Here is an 18798-nt window from a genome sequence, read left to right as displayed (position 1 = left end):
GATTCCAGGGGGAGTTATAAATTGCCTAAAGAGGCCTTGCATAATCGCAAAGAAATATCACAGGGAGCAACTAATCTTGTACATCTAGTCTGTTCTTGTTGTATGTGTGGGACCAGGTAATATGTGCACGCAAACAAGCTCTCGCCCTCACAATCAACAATGCCTTTCTATGGGCCTACTGCAAGATAAAAAGCTTTTCACAATCAGCAGGGTTAGTCCTACAGGTTTTACGAAGTCATTTACAATCTAAAGGGAGAGGCCTACTGCCTTTGTCACCACAATTAAAAACAATCAAGTTAGACTATTGGTTTTAATGTGAACATAAACATGCCCGTGTGGTTTCTGTCTAAATCAATCAATCAATCAAGAAATTTGTAAAGCGCACTACTTACCCGTGAGGGTCTCAAGGTGCTGAGGGGGGGGTGTGCTACTGCTCGAAGAGCCAGGTCTTGAGGAGTCTTCTGAAGGTGAGCAGGTCCTGGGTCTGCCGTAGGTGGGTGGGGAGGGTGTTCCAGGTCTTGGCAGCAAGGTAGGAGAAAGATCTGCCGCCGGTGGTCTTTCGTTGAATGCGGGGGATAGCAGCGAGGGCGAGGTTTGCTGAGCCGAGCTGGCGGGTGGGGGTGTAGAAGTGGAGTTTGTCGTTCAGGTAGGCTGGTCCGGCGTTGTGGAGTGCTTTGTGTGCGTGAGTGAGGAGTTTGAAGGTGATCCTCTTGTTGACGGGGAGCAAGTGCAGGTCTTTCAGGTGGGGGGTGATGTGGCTGCGGCGGGGTAGGTCGAGGATCAGGATCAGGATAACTGAGCCAACAAAATTTTTTAGGAAGATCCAAAGTATTCATTGATATGATCATTAACTCTCCTTCTAAAGACACCAACTATTTACTGTGGCTGGACATAAACAAGAGATGTGTGTACCAAACCCCTTCCTATTGCATTATTCAGAAAGTTGACAATGTAAAACCCAATTTATGTTGTTTATTTAAATTATTCACAATATCTAGCTTCTTCCTATGATGTTTGCCATGCAGTTTACAATGTACAACACATAATTTTTTGAAGGCCTATTGGATTTAACATATACATTTCACAATGTATAATTGTAAGATTTGGCACTAACCTGCTCCTTAGTTTCCTCTTCAGGTTGTGCAATTCCATTGGAGCGAGATGTGATCCTAGAGGGTAGTTCCCTATGCCATTCAACCACTAACTTCAACCATGCCTTGACAGAAGACTCGAACAGCATCAGTACTTACAGGAAAGGGGAAGTAGATAGAAGAAGAGATAAAGTTCCCCTCTAGTCTGGTCCTTCTGTGAACTTCTACTGTTCTCTTTCTGGTCATTATGGAAAATGTATGTATGTGACTAACAAAATAAAAAGAAATGATAAGTTTAATGTATTTGATACACAGTCTAAAGACTTATTCTGTTTGCCTCTCTTGAATGCAGCTTAAAAAATCCTTCTCGGGCAAAAACGTCTTCATCGAGGGGTGTGGCCAAGTAAGATGGCTGAGCGGACGTGAGCCGCTTCAGCTCCGGACCCCGCAGAGTGCCTCATGACCTTTTACAGCATGTAGAGAGCTTAACTTTATATGCTCACAACCCGCTGTGTCCAGGGAATCGCAAGAAGTTCAGACCATGCGGGAGAGACAGTGTACAGCCGAGTCATTGACCCCGCTCCCACTGCAATGGAGTTCCAAGGCCGCACTTAAAATGACGGGGCGACGCGACCCGGATACCCTGCAGGCCTTTCTGCTCCATCGGAGCCGGTGAAGTCCAGCCCGTTGTGAATTGCATACGATCCCTCCGGCACTGCGATACTGTGAAGGAGTCCCCGGTGCCACTTACCGTGTCCCGCGATCCTGCTGGTCTCGTGGATGTAGCGGAGAGCTGATCGGCGGCTGCTTGGTGCTCCGATGCGGCGCAAATGACCCCCTGATGAGGCATTGGCGATCGGCGGGTGAGTAGCCTGCCTAGATCGCCTGGGGCAGGTCAGTCTTTTTTCCCATTTCTGTGGGCACGGGGGTCTGGGGGAAGGAGACCTACATTCTTGCCGCCTGACTCCAAGATGGTGGTGGAGTGGCGGGAATCACAGTGCTGATCCTTACGTCTTGTGCAGGGACCGGGAAGATTGCCCCAGGCGAGAAACTAGGTGTTCCCCCTGGATGGAGTGCTTTTTTGTTTTCTGGATCACCTGAGGGTTGCTGTCTCTCCTCCAGGGCATGCCTCACTCTGCCTGACCCCAACATGGCGCCCTGATCCTGCCACTCAGCAGAAGTTTGCCATCAGCCTCTGGGGTATCAGCGCGCTTGCTATTCGCTCTTTAACGTCGGGACACTAGAACTAACTTGAACCTGCACTGTTGGATCACACACCGTGCTGGGCCTTGCCCTTATGCCTCCTAAGAAAAACACAAACAAGGTTTCTCGCTACTTTACCGCATCGGAAAAGGCTGTTCCTCCAGCAGTCCGCCTGCAGAACATGTCCCTTACAAGAGAGGATCTTGTAGCTACCATACGGGACTTCAAGGCGGAATTATGCCAAGAAATCAAACAGGACTTATGGGCCTCCATGGACCAGCTAAAAGCCGACCTCACGGAACAAATGTAGACTCTATGCCATGATGCGGACGCTGTTGGCACCAGGGTGCTGGAGGTGGAGGAGCAGACCCAAGACCTTAATGCCCAGGTCGCCAAGATGCAGAACTCCCAACAAGCCTTCCAGGCCCAGCTTCAGCAGATCACACTGAAAGCCGAGGACCTGGAGAACAGAACCCGGCGGGAGAACGTATGGATCCGGGACTTGGAGGAGGGGGCGAAGGGGCCGGACCTGGAGGCGTTTGTGACGGGCCTTTTTGCAGAGCTCATGGCCCCTCAACAATTGAAGCTTAAACTGGACCGTGTCAACCGTGTGGGGACCCTGCAGACCAGAGAACGTAGACGGCTCTGCGACGTCTTGGTCAAATGTCAGTCTTTCACCACAAAGGAGGCCATACTGACCGCGGCGAAGAAAAAGAAGGAAGTGTCCTTTCAAGGCTTCAAATGTTCCCTCTATCAGGATCTCGCTCCCTCCATTTTGGCACAACGTCAGGCGCTACGTCCAGTTACCTCCAAGCTACGGAACAAAGATGTCCGCTTTCGCTGGACTTTGCCCTTTTGCCTCTCGTTTGAATAACGTCGGGACACTAGAACTAACTTGAACCTGCACTGTTGGATCACTCACCATGCTGGGCCGTGCCCTTATGCCTCCTAAGAAAAACGCAAACAAGGTTTCTCGCTACTTTACCGCATCGGAAAAGGCTGTTCCTCCAGCAGTCCGCCTGCAGAACATGTCCCTTACAAGAGAGGATCTTGTAGCTACCATACGGGACTTCAAGGCGGAATTATGCCAAGAAATCAAACAGGACTTACGGGCCTCCATGGACCAGCTAAAAGCCAACCTCACGGAACAAATGTCGACTCTATGCCATGATGCGGACGCTGTTGGCACCAGGGTGCTGGAGGTGGAGGAGCAGGCCCAAGACCTTAATGCCCAGGTCCCCAAGATGGAGGACTCCCAACAAGCCTTCCAGGCCCAGCTTCAGCAGATCACACTGAAAGCGGAGGACCTGGAGAACAGGACCCGCCGGGAGAACGTACGGATCCGGGACTTGGAGGAGGGGGCGAAGGGGCCGGACCTGGAGGCGTTTGTGACGGGCCTTTTTGCAGAGCTCATGGCCCCTCAACAATTGAAGCTTAAACTGGACCGTGTCAACCGTGTGGGGACCCTGCAGACCAGAGAACGTAGACGGCTCTGCGACATCTTGGTCAAATTTCAGTCTTTCACCACAAAGGAGGCCATACTGACCGCGGCGAAGAAAAAGAAGGAAGTGTCCTTTCAAGGCTTCAAATGTTCCCTCTATCAGGATCTCGCTCCCTCCATTTTGGCACAACGTCAGGCACTACGTCCAGTTACCTCCAAGCTACGGAACAAAGATGTCCGCTATCGCTGGACTTTGCCCTTTTGCCTCTCGTTCGAATATCACAACAAGTCGCATCTAGTGACGGACCTCTCCGATGGCCTGCGCATACTGGGCCTCCCACTCCCAGACGAGGCCGCTACATCAAGCTCTCCTGTGGAGACGGGTCCGCCCAGGACAGGCACCTAACCCTGGCATACGATCACGAAAGCCCGAAGATCTCCGAACGGTACTTCCACAGACAAAGGGCCTCCATGACCACCCTGGTCTCCAGGACTTCTGACCTCGCCATTGTTTCCGGAGATGATATTGCGCAGTGGAGAATAGAACCCGGTACACAGGATCAGTACACTGGCGAACCCTGACACTGCATTTGCCTACATTGGACACCGAGATTTTTACTTTCCTTTCTATGGTCTTGCTCTCTAGCCATTATCGACAGGCAACCGGGGGGGGGTACAGGCCTTGCCCATTTACCCACTATTCTTCTTATTTTTTGGAAGAATATTGAGCCACAGACCCGTTGGTCCCTTGGCTCCCAGTTTGAGGGGGTGTTGGGGATTTCTTTTGCTGGTTGGGGAGGGGGGCCCGGTGGTGTCCTAGGGGGTTCATGGCTTGTTTTTTCTGGTCTTCTTGGACTTCAACAGCGCTGTTTGGGGAGGAGATTTGTTCCCTACGCTTGCTGGCAGGGCCGGTCCCACTCTGTTGGGGACAGCTATATCCACTCACTTGGGAGAGAGGTGGCCCACATGGAGAGGCGAGTGGGGTCTATTGCGGTGATGGTATCAGTTGCATCTTGGAACGTTCAGGGGCTGAACTCCCCCCAGAAGCGCCAGAAAATGTGGAAGTACCTCATGGACCACAACTTTGACGTGGTCGCCCTCCAAGAGACTCACCTTAAAAAATCTGAAGATACTAGGCTCCGGCACAAAGCGTACCCTTTAATATATAAATCCTCGGCCAGCACCAAACATAATGGAGTGGCGCTGCTTTTTCATAGCACAACTATATTTCAACCCGAGGCCACTAAATCAGACCAGGAAGGGAGACTCATAATGGTTAAGACGAGGTTGAAAGGCACACTCTGCACGTTCATTTCTCTTTACACCCCAAACTCGGGTCAGTCCACTTTCCTCTCTAAGGCTCTTGATTTGTTGGGCGGATTCGCAGAAGGGCCCATATTACTACTGGCTGACTTTAATCTGACTTGGCACAGAACTCTGGACAGCTCCCACTCAAATCGGATGCCCACCGGCATCTTTTCTAAAGGACTTAACCAGAAAATGTAGATGCTTGGCTTGTATGATGCCTGGCGGTCCCTCCACACCACCACCAAAGACTACACATACTATTCTCTTGTTCATGAGACATATCCGAGGATGACTACATATTCATTAGCCAGACCCTGATAGAGCCGCTACAGGCAGCGCAGATCTTGCCGATCTCAGTCTCTGACCATAGCTTAATCGACATTAGCCTGGCCTGGTGTGGGCCTAAGTCTGGAAGGTCCAGGTGGTATTTCCCAACGGAGCTAAGGGCTGCCATCACTGACTTCTTTGCACTTAACAATCCGCAGGACACCTCTCCGCAGAATAACTGGGACGCCTTCAAGGCAGTGCTGTGGGGTAAATGCATTCAGCTCAACGCAACGCTAAACAAGCAAAGGGCGAAGGAACGCACTGCTCTTGAACGGGAGCTAGAGACAGTGGAACTGGCACACAAAGCTACACCCACCTGCACGCTGCAGCGACAACTTACTGTACTCAGGGGAAAACTACGCTCCATATACATTAATCACGCGGAGTATACTCTTCTGAAGATGCGACAGACATCCTTTGCCCAAGGCGACAAAGTGGGCCATCATTTGGCCAGGCAGCTCAGGGTGCAAAGGCAGCGTGAATTTATTGGGGGCATACTAGACCAACAGGGCCACCTCACCCACGATGATCCCACAAAAGCCAACGTTTTTGGTGATTTTTTCGGGAATCTCTACCAAGGCACCACCCCCGATACGGCCCTGCAACAGATGTATCTTGAATCCATGATGCTCCCCCAGGTTCCTCCTGCCACTGCCACATCCTTGGACCTACCTAAACCCCGGAGGAGGTGCAAAAAGCTATCTCAGGGATTAAGTTGCACAAAGGCCCAGGACCCGACAGCCTCATGGCACAATTTTTTAATTGTTATGCATTTGAACTCATCCCTCACCTCACCACCCTATTTCAGGCGAAAGACGCTCGGGTATCTGTCTCTATGGCTGAGGCTGTGATCTCAGTAATTCCTAAGCCCGGGAAGGACCCCCAACTTTGTGGCTGATATAGACCCATAGACCTTCTCAATCTTGATGCAAAGATCTATTCTGCGATCTTAGCGGCTAGATTATAAAATGTGATGCCAGATCTGGTCCATCCCGACCAGTCTGGCTTTATAAAAGGAAGGCAAATGTACGATAATGTCAGGCGCACCCTTCATTTGATTGAGAAAGTGTCTAAATTCAAGATCCCAGCCATCCTGGTGGGCCTAGATGTGGAAAAGGCCTTTGACAGGGAGGACTGGTCTTCCCTGTTTTTAGCTATGCGGAAATTCGGTTTTGGAGATGCCTTTCTGAACATGGTCAAGGCCAACTACCACCTCCCAAACTCACGGGTTACAGTCAATGGCTATCCTTCACTCCTCTAAGCAGGGGCACCCGGCAGGGGTGTTCCCCCTCACCCCTCTTATTCGCTCTCAGTATTGAACCCCTTGCAGCCAAATTCCGGACCAATGACGAGATTCGGGGCATTCGTTTCAGCGGTATAGAACACAAGGCATCGCTATTCGCTGATGGCATCCTACTCACATTAACAGACCCCGTCTCTTCGCTCCGAGCAGGTCAAGGGGAGCTGAAACATTTTGAACAGGCGGCCGGCTTTAAGGTAAATTTGTCTAAATCATCTATACTTAACCTTACTCTTCCCACGACTGAGGTGAATAGATTGAGGACTCAGACTGCTCTGCAATGGGCCAAACACTCGCTACTTTATTATGGGGTACACCTTACTGCCCATCTTGGGGACCTCTACAAGGCTAATTATCCAGCTCTGGTGGCACAAATACAGCAAGATTTTAAGAGATGGACTTCCCTTTACATCTCCTGGTTAGGGCGAATTAACATTATCAAAATGTCGGTTTTGCCAACATTTTTATATTTATTTCAAGCCCTACCCATTGAACTTGACCGGGGGTTATTGCCGCACTTGCACTCCCTAATTATAAAATTCATCTGGCAGGGAGGGAGAGCTCGCCTTCCTTTTCAAGTCTTGCGTCAGCCAAGAGGCAAAGGGGACCTAGCTCTACCGGACTTCGCACTATATTATCAGGCCACACAGTTGAGAGTGGTAATGAATGGAAAGTGCGAGAGTCCGATAAACATTGGCTACATATGGACCGCTCGGTGGTGGGAAGATCCATTTGGGATGTCCTTTGGAAGCCTAAGAGGGACCGACCTACAAATGCTTCTATTAGCACCCCCACACGCACCACCCTGACAGTCTGGGAGCAGGTCACTGGGAGGGAGGGCTAGGCCTCTTTTCCTTCACCTTACACTCCATTCCATTTTAACCCGGCTTTCCCACCGGCCCTACGCGAGGAACCCTTTGACTGCTGGAAGGAGAGAGGATGTCTAAAACTTTCAGATCTGTTTCATAACTACAATATTCTAACATTCGAACACTGCAAAAGAGAATTTCTAATTCCCCACAGTGAACACTTTCACTACCTCCAGCTTAAATACTAGGCGACACTCCCCCACGTTAGAGAGGCGGCCACTAGAGAACTCACACAAGTGGAGCAGCTGGTCATACACAAAGCAGGCACCACGAGGGGGGTCATCTCCTCACTTTATGATATGCTATTGACTACCATGCACACTCCTCGAGCACTTTATACGTCCTTCTGGGAACGGGTCTTGGGCAGAGACGTCACCGTGGAGGAATGGAAACATGTATGGGGTGACATCATTAAACACAACAAGTCAGTGGCCCTCAGGGAAGCCCACTATAAGACACTACTTAACTGGTATCTATGCCCTAATAAACTGTGATTAATCTTCCCTGATACCTCTGATCTCTACTGGCGTGGATGTGGCCTTCAGGGGGATATTCGCCATATTTGGTGGGTCTGCCTGGGTATTCGACCTTTTTGGGAAGAAATCCTCTCCCTCCTCAAAGACATGTTGGGTTACCCTATTCCAACTAGCATAGAAGGGGTTCTGCTGGGTATCAGAGATCCGGCCCTGGAGCACCAAACAAAAGCCGACAAGGCGATCATGTGGACCTGTCTGGGGGCAGAGAATATCATCATAGCGGCTGCATGGAAAAAGAAGGATGCACTGGCAACATCGCTGTGGCATTCCCACTTGTGGAGGATCCTCTCCATGGAATGCCTGGCCGACATTATTAGGGCTTTTCAACATAAGTGGGGTCCCCTAGTTGCATACTTATCCCAAGGTTTGCCCTCCACAGTGTATCCGGCATCCGTAAGGGCTATGCATCTCTTTCAAGTATAAACCACTCAAGGCCGGCATGTGATGGGGTAAACCCCAGATGTTTGAATGAGGGAACATTGTTTGGTTTAAATTGCATTGCGTCAGCGCTTTTGCTTCATATTATTTCACTGTGCACCACCATTACCACTGGGAAGGGGAGGGTTTCTGGGGGGGGGGAGTTGTGTTGAGGATAGGCTCTTGTCTGAAGACCTTCCACAGGGGATTTGATGTTTCAAACTAGCATCTTAGACTTGGACGAGGGGGTGTTATACGACCCTAGGGCTGTCTGAAACTGAGCCTCACATAGCGGACTGGTCTGCAACCCTGGGGCCTGCGCGCCCTACTGTACTCATGATGTCATTGTGATTCTTTGTTTTTGATGCTTAATAAAAGAATTTTGACAAAAAAAACCCTTCTCTCTTTCCCGCAAAATTTCATTTTTTTAGCAATTAAGTATATGTGTGCGATGAACCTTAGAAAGACCCAAACAATACCAGTAGTAAACAATTCTGATAGAATGTAATACAATATGTGGCTTCCCTATAAAAAACTAAATCCTATTACCTTTCTAACCACATATGGAGGACCAGTACCATACTAGAAACATCGCGGAAATTATCACCATATTCCCTCATTACTTCCAGCTTGTAATCAGTACTGGAAATTGCATTAGATCACCAAATGTCGCAAAATAGACTTTAGGATCACGGTCTTTTCAAAAAATCAAAATAAACAATTCTCTATTGCTCAAATAGAGTCTCTTCTCTATTCAGGAATTTCAGAAAATTACAAAAGTGAAGATTCTCAAGAACAGGCATCCATTATGGTAAGTCTTCTCTATACCACATTGTGCATGCGTCTTAAACATTTGTAGCAGCATTCCTCTGTTGGTGAAGTGTTTTTCATTCTGTTGCGGGTCTCCAAATTACTTCAGCAGAGCAGTGAGGCAGCTTGCAGAAATGGACATGCTCCAGGGATGCCCAAGAGGTAGGACCCAGACAGGTGTCAAAGACTTCAAACAAGCATCCAAGACCTACCTCTGGCTGACAAGGAGTTGGATATACAGGAAGACAGGATTCAGCAGGTATCCATCAGCAATGTAGGTAAACATGGTTATGTTTTTTGTATAGCAGGCAAGGTGCTGGCCTCAGGGTATGACCTTTATCCCTGCCGTGCCAGAAAGTCAAAACCGCGAGGTGCACAGCTTGTGGGATCAGCATGGCCATCCAGTGCACATGACACAGTTGAAAAAACTAGACTGCGTCCTGTGTGACAGCTCATTCTTTGATCACGCCTGCATCAATGGCTGAGTCAACGCACACTAAGAAGAACTGAGGTAGCTGAGTCATTAATTCAAACCTACTGCCTATGTCATAACTTTTCATAATAAACAGACCAGACCTTTGGCAATTGACATACCTTTTCCCATATAACTAATCAGGCCTAGTGTCTTGATAATTGGCTTGTCACCATAACCAATCCAGGTCTACGGTATTGAGCTGTGTAATACAAGAATGTTTTTTCAGTGGAAGCGCACAACTTCTGTCCTATAAGGGAGAAGTTCAACAAGTGAGAGGAGTCAAAGCTCTACTCTCAGTAGTGCTTCTTAAAGTTCTATTTCTGTTGATCACATAAGGTCTGGCGACAGCTAAACTCTCCAGCCAGACCTAAAAAGGAATATTCTCTATTAATAGACATCCGTTGACAACATGTATTTATGTATATGAGAAAATGCATACATTTTAAGAAACCCAATTATGAGATGAATCATAATTTAAATTTAAACTCATACATGATGCATCTTTGACTTCTAAAGATACTTACTCCGCTTCTTTTTTTTAAAATAGGGCAATTGCCATCTGAGCCCTAAACACTGGTATGTTTAACACAAGTAACGCTGACCCTACCAAATATAGATTGCTCAACAACTGATTCAGTGAACGAGGTCGAGACTTGATATGACACTTACGACCTGAGCCGTCTCTATTTCGGTCAAGAATATTGACCATAACAGCACATACAGAACAATAAACATTATACTAGTAAAATGTTAAAAACCACAATATAAAAATAAAAAGGCATAATCTATACCGACACAATAAAATACAATTTTTTAAGAATATATATATATAAAAAGTGTGCATGTGTGTGCGTGGGTGTATGTTTGTGTGTGGGTAAAAAATATAAAATAGAACATCAGGGGATTACGGAGTGTAACAGCAGACTTTAAGAATAAGCCCATTCTAAAACAGATGTCGTGAGATGGCAATGAGTGAAGATAATAAAACGCAGCTCTACATTTTTTTATCTTAACTTTTCCTAAGAACTGGAACAAGTAAACCCATTGTCAAATCTCTGTAAAACCTATTGAACCCAGAAAGTGCAGTAAAATGTAATCAGATGATTTGTCGCAGGCGCGAGGACATACAGTAGATATCTTACTGACAAATCTTTTTCAAAGTTAAAAGAAATGTCAATATAACAAACAACAGATAATGTATCCGCTTAACAAGCAAGATATTTTTAGCATGTAAATACAGTTCATAAATGTTTAATTTATGAACCTTTTACCAAAAATGATAAGAGATCTCTATATCACCAAGCAAGGCCAGCATGTTTAAACCTTACAAATAACCTGTCTGCATGTTTAACCGCACGTTTTTTTGAACTGCTTGAATTATTTTGAAAGTTATTTTTTTCACCGCAAATCCCCACACTGATTTTACCTGCCATGTGACCTCGTGTAAGTTATTAACAATATCATGGATTCACCACATGAGCGTTCCCCTACAGCCATCTCTTGTGTTTTTTTATCACTACACACACAGTGGGCTAGATTTGCAAGACTGATGATATTCTGTCTCAAACTTCACACTTTATTGTTTAGATAAAGTACAATATTGCTCCTTCTGTATTTAGTTTTGGCTTGAATTTTTAAATGGAAAAACACTATACATTTTATTTATTGCTTGCTTTACATGAAGTGTTTTTTATTGTGTTGAAAAAATATTTAATTGAATTTATGATAAGGCAATAGACCAAACACAAAAGAGCACCATGGAAGTACATTGAAATTTACAATATTCCATTAATATCATACCTATACCTATATAATGAAAATTACAATATAATAGGAACTAAAAATTAGAAAAATAAAAGATGGGGGAGGAATTGATAGCTATTTTAACAAATATATAATAACAGCGCCACTTAATAAAATCCAACAAACTATACTTATTGTATAATATAAACACTTAATGCTATATAATTATCAGTTGGCTTCCAGAAAGACTGATAAGTAGATGTGTTATGAGAAACACCTAACATAGTCAGATCAGCTCCTTTTCTGGTAAGAATTATCCATGACCACCATGAACAAATTGACAATAATGAAGCATTTTTCCAATTGGCAGTAATTGAGTTTAGAGCAAAAGATAGTAAGAAGTCAAAGAGTTTGTTATTTGAATCTGACAGTTTTGTTGAAAGCAATATAGATTCACAAATCAACATATTATATGAAAGTTTATCTGATAACTGAAAATGTAACCTTAAAGACAATTTTACATTCGAAAAGCATATGCCTTAATGAACCTGGAACCAACTTACAGTGCCAACAGATTTTGCATTAAATATTTTTAACGGTGTACATAAACAATTAAATAGTATTAAAGAATTAGTTTGATACAAGGACACAGGTAACCACCTAGGGACACAATGTATCCATATTTTCCTCCATACATCTTGAGAAATAGATAAATTGAATTCATTATTGCGAAATAAAGAGATAAAATTTATGTTATTCTTGTCAGAATTATTCAATATTTTTATAATACATCGAGACAGCATGAGATAAAGTTGCTACTGTTTGAATATACGTTTCTAAATCAGATACTTTTTCCATTGGAAAATTGTGAGGAAATGAGTCAAGAATGGAGTTACATTAAAAATCATATTTAGAAATATCTAACAAGCAAGATACATTTTTGCTGCGGTTCTTCAAAAGATAGGAAAGTAATATTATGATCTATATCTTTTAAGCAAAAACTACCTGCATTTATCCAAGACTGCCAAAATTGTATGTTTCGATGAAGTTTTATAACAACACTATACCATAAGGACATATTTAAGGTGTGAGAGATAGATGTTTGAAAGAGAGAATCTAAATCCTGCAATATTAATTTTGTAGATTTTAGTAATGCAGATCGTCATATTAAGGAGTTAGAAGACATAGTAAGTAACGTAGGCAACGTTAACAGTGATATCAACATTTTCCCAATGAGTATGGTTAAACTCCTTATTGGTGAACCAATTTGTGCTTTGTTTCAAAATAAACGCTTCATGATAAGTAAAAAAATCTGGTAAACCAAATCCGCCATTACACTTTGAAATGTTCAACTTTTTATAGCTTATACGAGGTGTTATTACAAATACATTTCGATATTAAAGTGTCTAAAGACTTATAGAACTTAAGTGCAAAACTGAGTAGGTATCATGGATAAAAGATGACATATTTTTGGAGCAATACCATTTTAACAGAATCAACTTTCCCCTACCAAGATAAGGGTAAAGCAAACCACTTATAAATGTTGTCTTTGATATCATCAAGAATATATTCACAGTTCAAAGTAATCGATTGTTTAATGGTATGAGAGAATAGGATACCAAGATATTTGAGATTTTCCTTTTGCCATAATATTCCATTATTGGGGAGCATATCAGGGGTACAATGCACATTTAAAGGGAAAAAATGGTCTTGTTAGTGTTCAGAGTATAACCTGAAATATGGGAATATGTTTGAATTTGATTTAATATGGGGGATAGAAGAATCAGGATTACTAATATATAACAAAACATCATCAGTATAAATTGAAGTTTTAATAGCAACATCATTGATAGTAATATCTTTCATTTCTATGCAGTGTCTGATGGCGATGAGCAGAGGTTCAATAGCAAGGCGAAAAAGCAAAGGTGACCAGGGATAACCTTGACGAGTGCCTCTAGAAAGGAAAAATTTGTTGGAGATTTCACCAGTGATGAAAAGTCTTGCAGAAGGATCAGAATATTGTGCTAAAATCATATGAAGAAAGGAATTGCCAAAATTAAATGTAGATAAAGAACAAACAAATCTCTTTGGGGCCCACAGCACTGGCCTCTGATAATGGGTGCCCTTCCCCTACCTACGCAATCTGTTCGCAACCTTGGCATTATTATAGACGAACAAATGTCCATGCGTCAACAAGCGGTCAAGGTTGCCTCTACTTGCTTTGGAATTTTGAAGTGGCTTAAAAAAATCCTATGGATGCTACCACTTATGACTCAAAAAGGGTGGTTCAAGTCTTAATCAGATCCAGATTGGACTACAGTAATGTTTTATATCAAGGTGCCAACAAAGATGTAATCAAAAGGCTGCAAGTGGTCCAAAACTCAGCGGCCAGACTCCTTTGTCAGCTACCTCGAATGGCTCCCATCACAGGGTCTCTCAGGGATTTACACTGGCTAAAGATTGAAAACCGGTCCAAATTCAAAGCACTTTGTTATATGCATAGAATCAATGCTGGAACTGCCCCTTGCTATCTTAATGCACTAGTTCAACCGTACACCCCTTCTCGCCTTCTCAGATCATCAAGGCAGGCAAAGTTTGTGATCCCTAGGTTCAAACTTGCCCGCATGGGCGGACGGACTTTTGCCTACTTGGCCCCATCTCTATGGAATTCGCTTCCACATTCATTTCGTTTTGAACAAAATTATGTTAAATTTCGGAAAAGCATCAAAACGTGGTTATTCAATGTCTGAGCTTTGACCCGCTGCTCCCCTATTTTATTCATGTGTCTGTAAGCGCCGGGAAACCTCCGGGTAGCTGTTGCACCATATCCATTTAAATATAATAATAATAATAATAATAATAAAGTACGAAATAGATACTGCCAATGTACGCGTTTTCAGCATCTACAGGGCTCGAAAAATCATAAAAATATTACTAGACCTGCAGGCCTAGAAACTTGAAAAATCTATTTGATCTAATTGTAATGTATTTGACTTCTGTCTCTGAAAGCGGGGCAAATGTGACAAGATAAGATTTAAAGGCATCTTTATCGCTCATTCACTTTTTGAGCATTTAAAGATGCCTTTAAATCTTGTTATCTTGTCACATTTGCTGCGCTTCCCATGACAGAGGTCAAATGTCAGCTTGTCTTCTTACTTGCCAGAAAGGGTAAGTGGGCCCTAAAAATAGCTCATCCTGATCAAATCTGGCTCACCATAGCGAGCGGGCGGGTGGATTTTTCGAGCCCTGATCTAATGCAAGGACACCAGCAGGAAAAAGCAAGGATGGCATAGCTTCAATTACATGAAATAATACTCTAGTGTTATTTATGGAATGTCTAAGTTTCACGAAGCCAGTTTGGTCAATGTGAACAATAGTATCAAGTACAGAAGCCAATCTGGTTGCAATAATTTTTGCATTAAGTTTACAATCTTGATTAATTAAAGGGATAGGGTGGTAATTTGAAACAACAGTATGTTCTTTTTTAGGTTTTGGAAGAACTATAATCAAAGCTTCAGTAAAGGATCATGCAGTAGAACGTGAAATACTAAAGTGAGTAAATAACTTAAGTAAATAAGGTAGCAGGTAAGGACAACATTCTTTAAATAATTCAGCAGGTATACCATCCGGTCCAGGTGATTTACCAGTTTTAAGAGATTTAATAGCTAAATTAATTTCTTCTAGTGAAATCGGAGCATCCATATTTTCTCTCACTGACTGGGTAATTTTAGGTAAGCCACAGACTTGCAAAACATTATCAATATTAAACATATCTGTAACTGGGGGATTACTATATAACTTTGAATTGTTGGTCAAAAATGTATTAACAATTTCTTTGTGAGATAATGCCAATTTACCATTTAAGCCATGAATTGCTTTCAGTTGGATTTTATCTTTTTTAATACGTAAATAATTTGCTAAAAGTCATCCAGATCTATTGGCTTTAAGCGGAAATTTAGCCTTATTATTTGAAATTTGTACAACGGCTCTTCTGCTTAACAAAGGTGCCGATTCCGATCCGGGAAAAAAAAATAGCGTACGAATCGTATCCGTATATTTTCACGTACAAATCGTACAAGTACCGTACAAACTGCGAAGTACGATTCGTACGTGAAAAATACATACGAATTGCGTCGGGAAAATGGTCCGAGAGGGAGCCGTAAATATTTACGTCCGAATAGCGTCGGGAAAAGTGGACATTTTTACGTGCAAATCGTAAAACAGAAGTCCGAGTGCGCAAGTACGATCCGTACCGCCCGTCCGAATACACAACCGCATGTAAAAGGCCCCGTACGGAGCGAACGCTGTAGCCTACATGTACACGGGTAATCTTGTGCCCGAATACGAGTCGTACAGCCCCCCCACCCCGCACATGTCAGCACCGTACCCCCCCCCGCACCATACCCCAACACCGTAGCACAGCCCCGCACCTGTACGGGCCGCACCCCAGGCTCGTCTCACAGCCCCGCACCTGTACACCCCGCACCCCAGGACCGTACCCCAGCCCCCCACCTGTACGCGCCGCACCCCAGGCCTGTCTCCTAGCCCCGTACCCGTACGCACCGTACCCCGACACCGTAGCCCAGCCCCGTACCTGTACGCACCGTACCCCAACACCGTAGCCCAGCCCCATACCTGTACGCACCGTACCCCAACACCGTAGCACAGCCCCGTACCTGTACGCACCGTACCCCAACACCGTAGCACAGCCCGCACCTGTACGCTCTGCACCCCAGGCCTGTCTCCCAGCCCCGTACCTGTACACCCCGTACCCCAGGACCGTACCCCAGCTCCCCACCTGTACATGCCGCACCCCAGGCCCGTCTCCCAGCCCTGCACCTGTACACCCCGTACCCCAGGACCGTACCCCAGCCCCCCATCTGTACATGCCGCACCCCAGGCCCATCTCCCAGCCCCGTACCTGTACGCACCGTACCCCAACACCGTAGCACAGCCCTGTACCTGTACGCACCGTACCCCAACACTGTAGCACAGCCCGCACCTGTACGCTCTGCACCCCAGGCCTGTCTCCCAGCCCCGTACCTGTACACCCCGTACCCCAGGACCGTACCCCAGCCCCCCACCTGTACATGCCGCACCCCAGGCCCGTCTCCCAGCCCTGCACCTGTACACCCCGTACCCCAGGACCGTACCCCAGCCCCCCATCTGTACATGCCGCACCCCAGGCCCATCTCCCAGCCCCGTACCTGTACGCACCGTACCCCAACACCGTACCCCAGCCCCGTACCTGTACGCACCGTACCCCAACATCGTAGCCAAGCCCCGTACCTGTACGCACCGTACCCCAACACCGTAGCCCAGCCCCGTACCTGTACGCACCGTACCCCAACACCGTAGCACAGCCCGCACCTGTACGCGCCACAACCCAACACCGTAGCACAGCCCGCACCTGTACGCACCGTACCCCAACACCATAGCACAGCCCGCACCTGTACGCGCTGCACCCCAACAACGTAGCACAGCCCGCACCTGTACGCGCCGCACACCAACACCGTAGCACAACCCCGCACCTGTACGCACCGTACCCCAACACCGTACCCCAGCACCCTCACCCAGCATCGCGTATGTACGGACCATACCTACGCGAAAAAGACTCGTACAGAACCAGGACACTGTAAAACAGCACAAGGAGGGTCAATTCGACTCGCACAACACCACAAAACACGTCAACATGACAAAATACATCTCTATGACTGACCTGGCACATCCAAACAGGCAAACAGAGGACCAAATCACAACCACCTCTTATAACACACCCACCACAAATTCAAACACAGCCACACCCACAAATGGACCAATAAAAAGGGCCCACACACACAACCCATGAGCCATTGCAACAGACCCACTGCTCACAGACACCACAGACAAACAACTGCACCTTACTCACACCTTAACTACACCTTAACTTACACACCTTCACACAACCTCCTTCACAAACACCCCCTCTTCACCTTCACACACACACCGTCACATTCACACCCACACACCCACAAACATCCACACCCACACCCCACACCATGCCCACAGACAAGAATCCAAAGTTCACAACGGCGGAGCTGGAGCTCCTTGTCAACAAAGTCATCAGAGTCGAGCCACAGCTGTTTGGAACATTGGTCAGACAGACCAGCATAGCCCAAAAAACCAGCCTGTGGCAGAGGATCGTCGATAAGGTGAATGCTGTTGCGCCCATCCGAAGGACCAGGCATGAATGCCAAGCCAGCTGGTACGATCTGCGCAGGGCAGTCAAGAGGAAAATGAACGAGGAATACGCCCAGAGTCACATCACTAGAGGTGGGCTGCCCCGCAGACCCGTACATTACCATCCCTGGGAGGAGAAGGTGATGGCCACTCTTCCGCCGGTGGGAGTACACGGAGTCGAAGGAGTCGCAGAGCCTGGTGAGTACACAAACAACTCACGTAACATGGGGGGAATGGCATCCACACCACAAATACACCAAATGCACGCAACTACCCCCAAGCCCTCACTGCACACAACCACACCCAAAAACCACGCTCATGCCACTAACGTCTCCATGCCCCATTCACAAATAAAGGCAATGCCATGTCTCAGGCCACACCAACCACAAACCCAAGACTGGATGTCCGGGATGCTGGGAGGGTGGGGCTCACACAACACATTGTGCAACCAGACACCAATGCCCACAGCCCATATGGCCTAGTTACATACCCATGCACCATGCCCAATGCACAGGGACTGGCAAAGTAATGACAAGGTAGCTGACACTTGGCCCTGCTGTAGGCAGCACAAGGCCCTCCTGTGACCACTGTACACTCAAACAACAACTCCACTAGCTCACATACCCAGCACAGGAACTCACACACACTGTCATGCCAGCATGCACCATGAGGGGACAGACACATCACCTGGGAGACCCAATGACAAATCACACTACACACAACAGCAGGCCTGGTCACACACCCCCCCTCACACAAGCACACACCCCCGGGGCAGGCAACTTATTTACCCACTCTCACAATGGACATGTGACACAACAAGACCAATCCATAGCCAAATAAGCATCCCAGCCAAAAATCTACTGGCAAACACTCAGGAGCACATACCAATCTGTCCCCCGCAACATACCCATCCCGCGTGTACATTGAGAGGAATGCTAGGCACATCCAACCACCTGGAGGAGCTGTGACTACTTGAATATGTATGAAACATGGATGTGGCATGAAACAGCATTAACATTGTCTCTCTCTCACACACAGGGCAACGTCATCGACCTCCCC

Source organism: Triturus cristatus, chromosome 2_1 (assembly GCF_964204655.1).
Source record: "Triturus cristatus chromosome 2_1, aTriCri1.1, whole genome shotgun sequence".
NCBI lineage: Eukaryota > Metazoa > Chordata > Amphibia > Caudata > Salamandridae > Triturus > Triturus cristatus.
The sequence above is the reverse complement of the archived record's forward strand: the minus strand, read 5'-3'. Positions refer to the sequence as shown.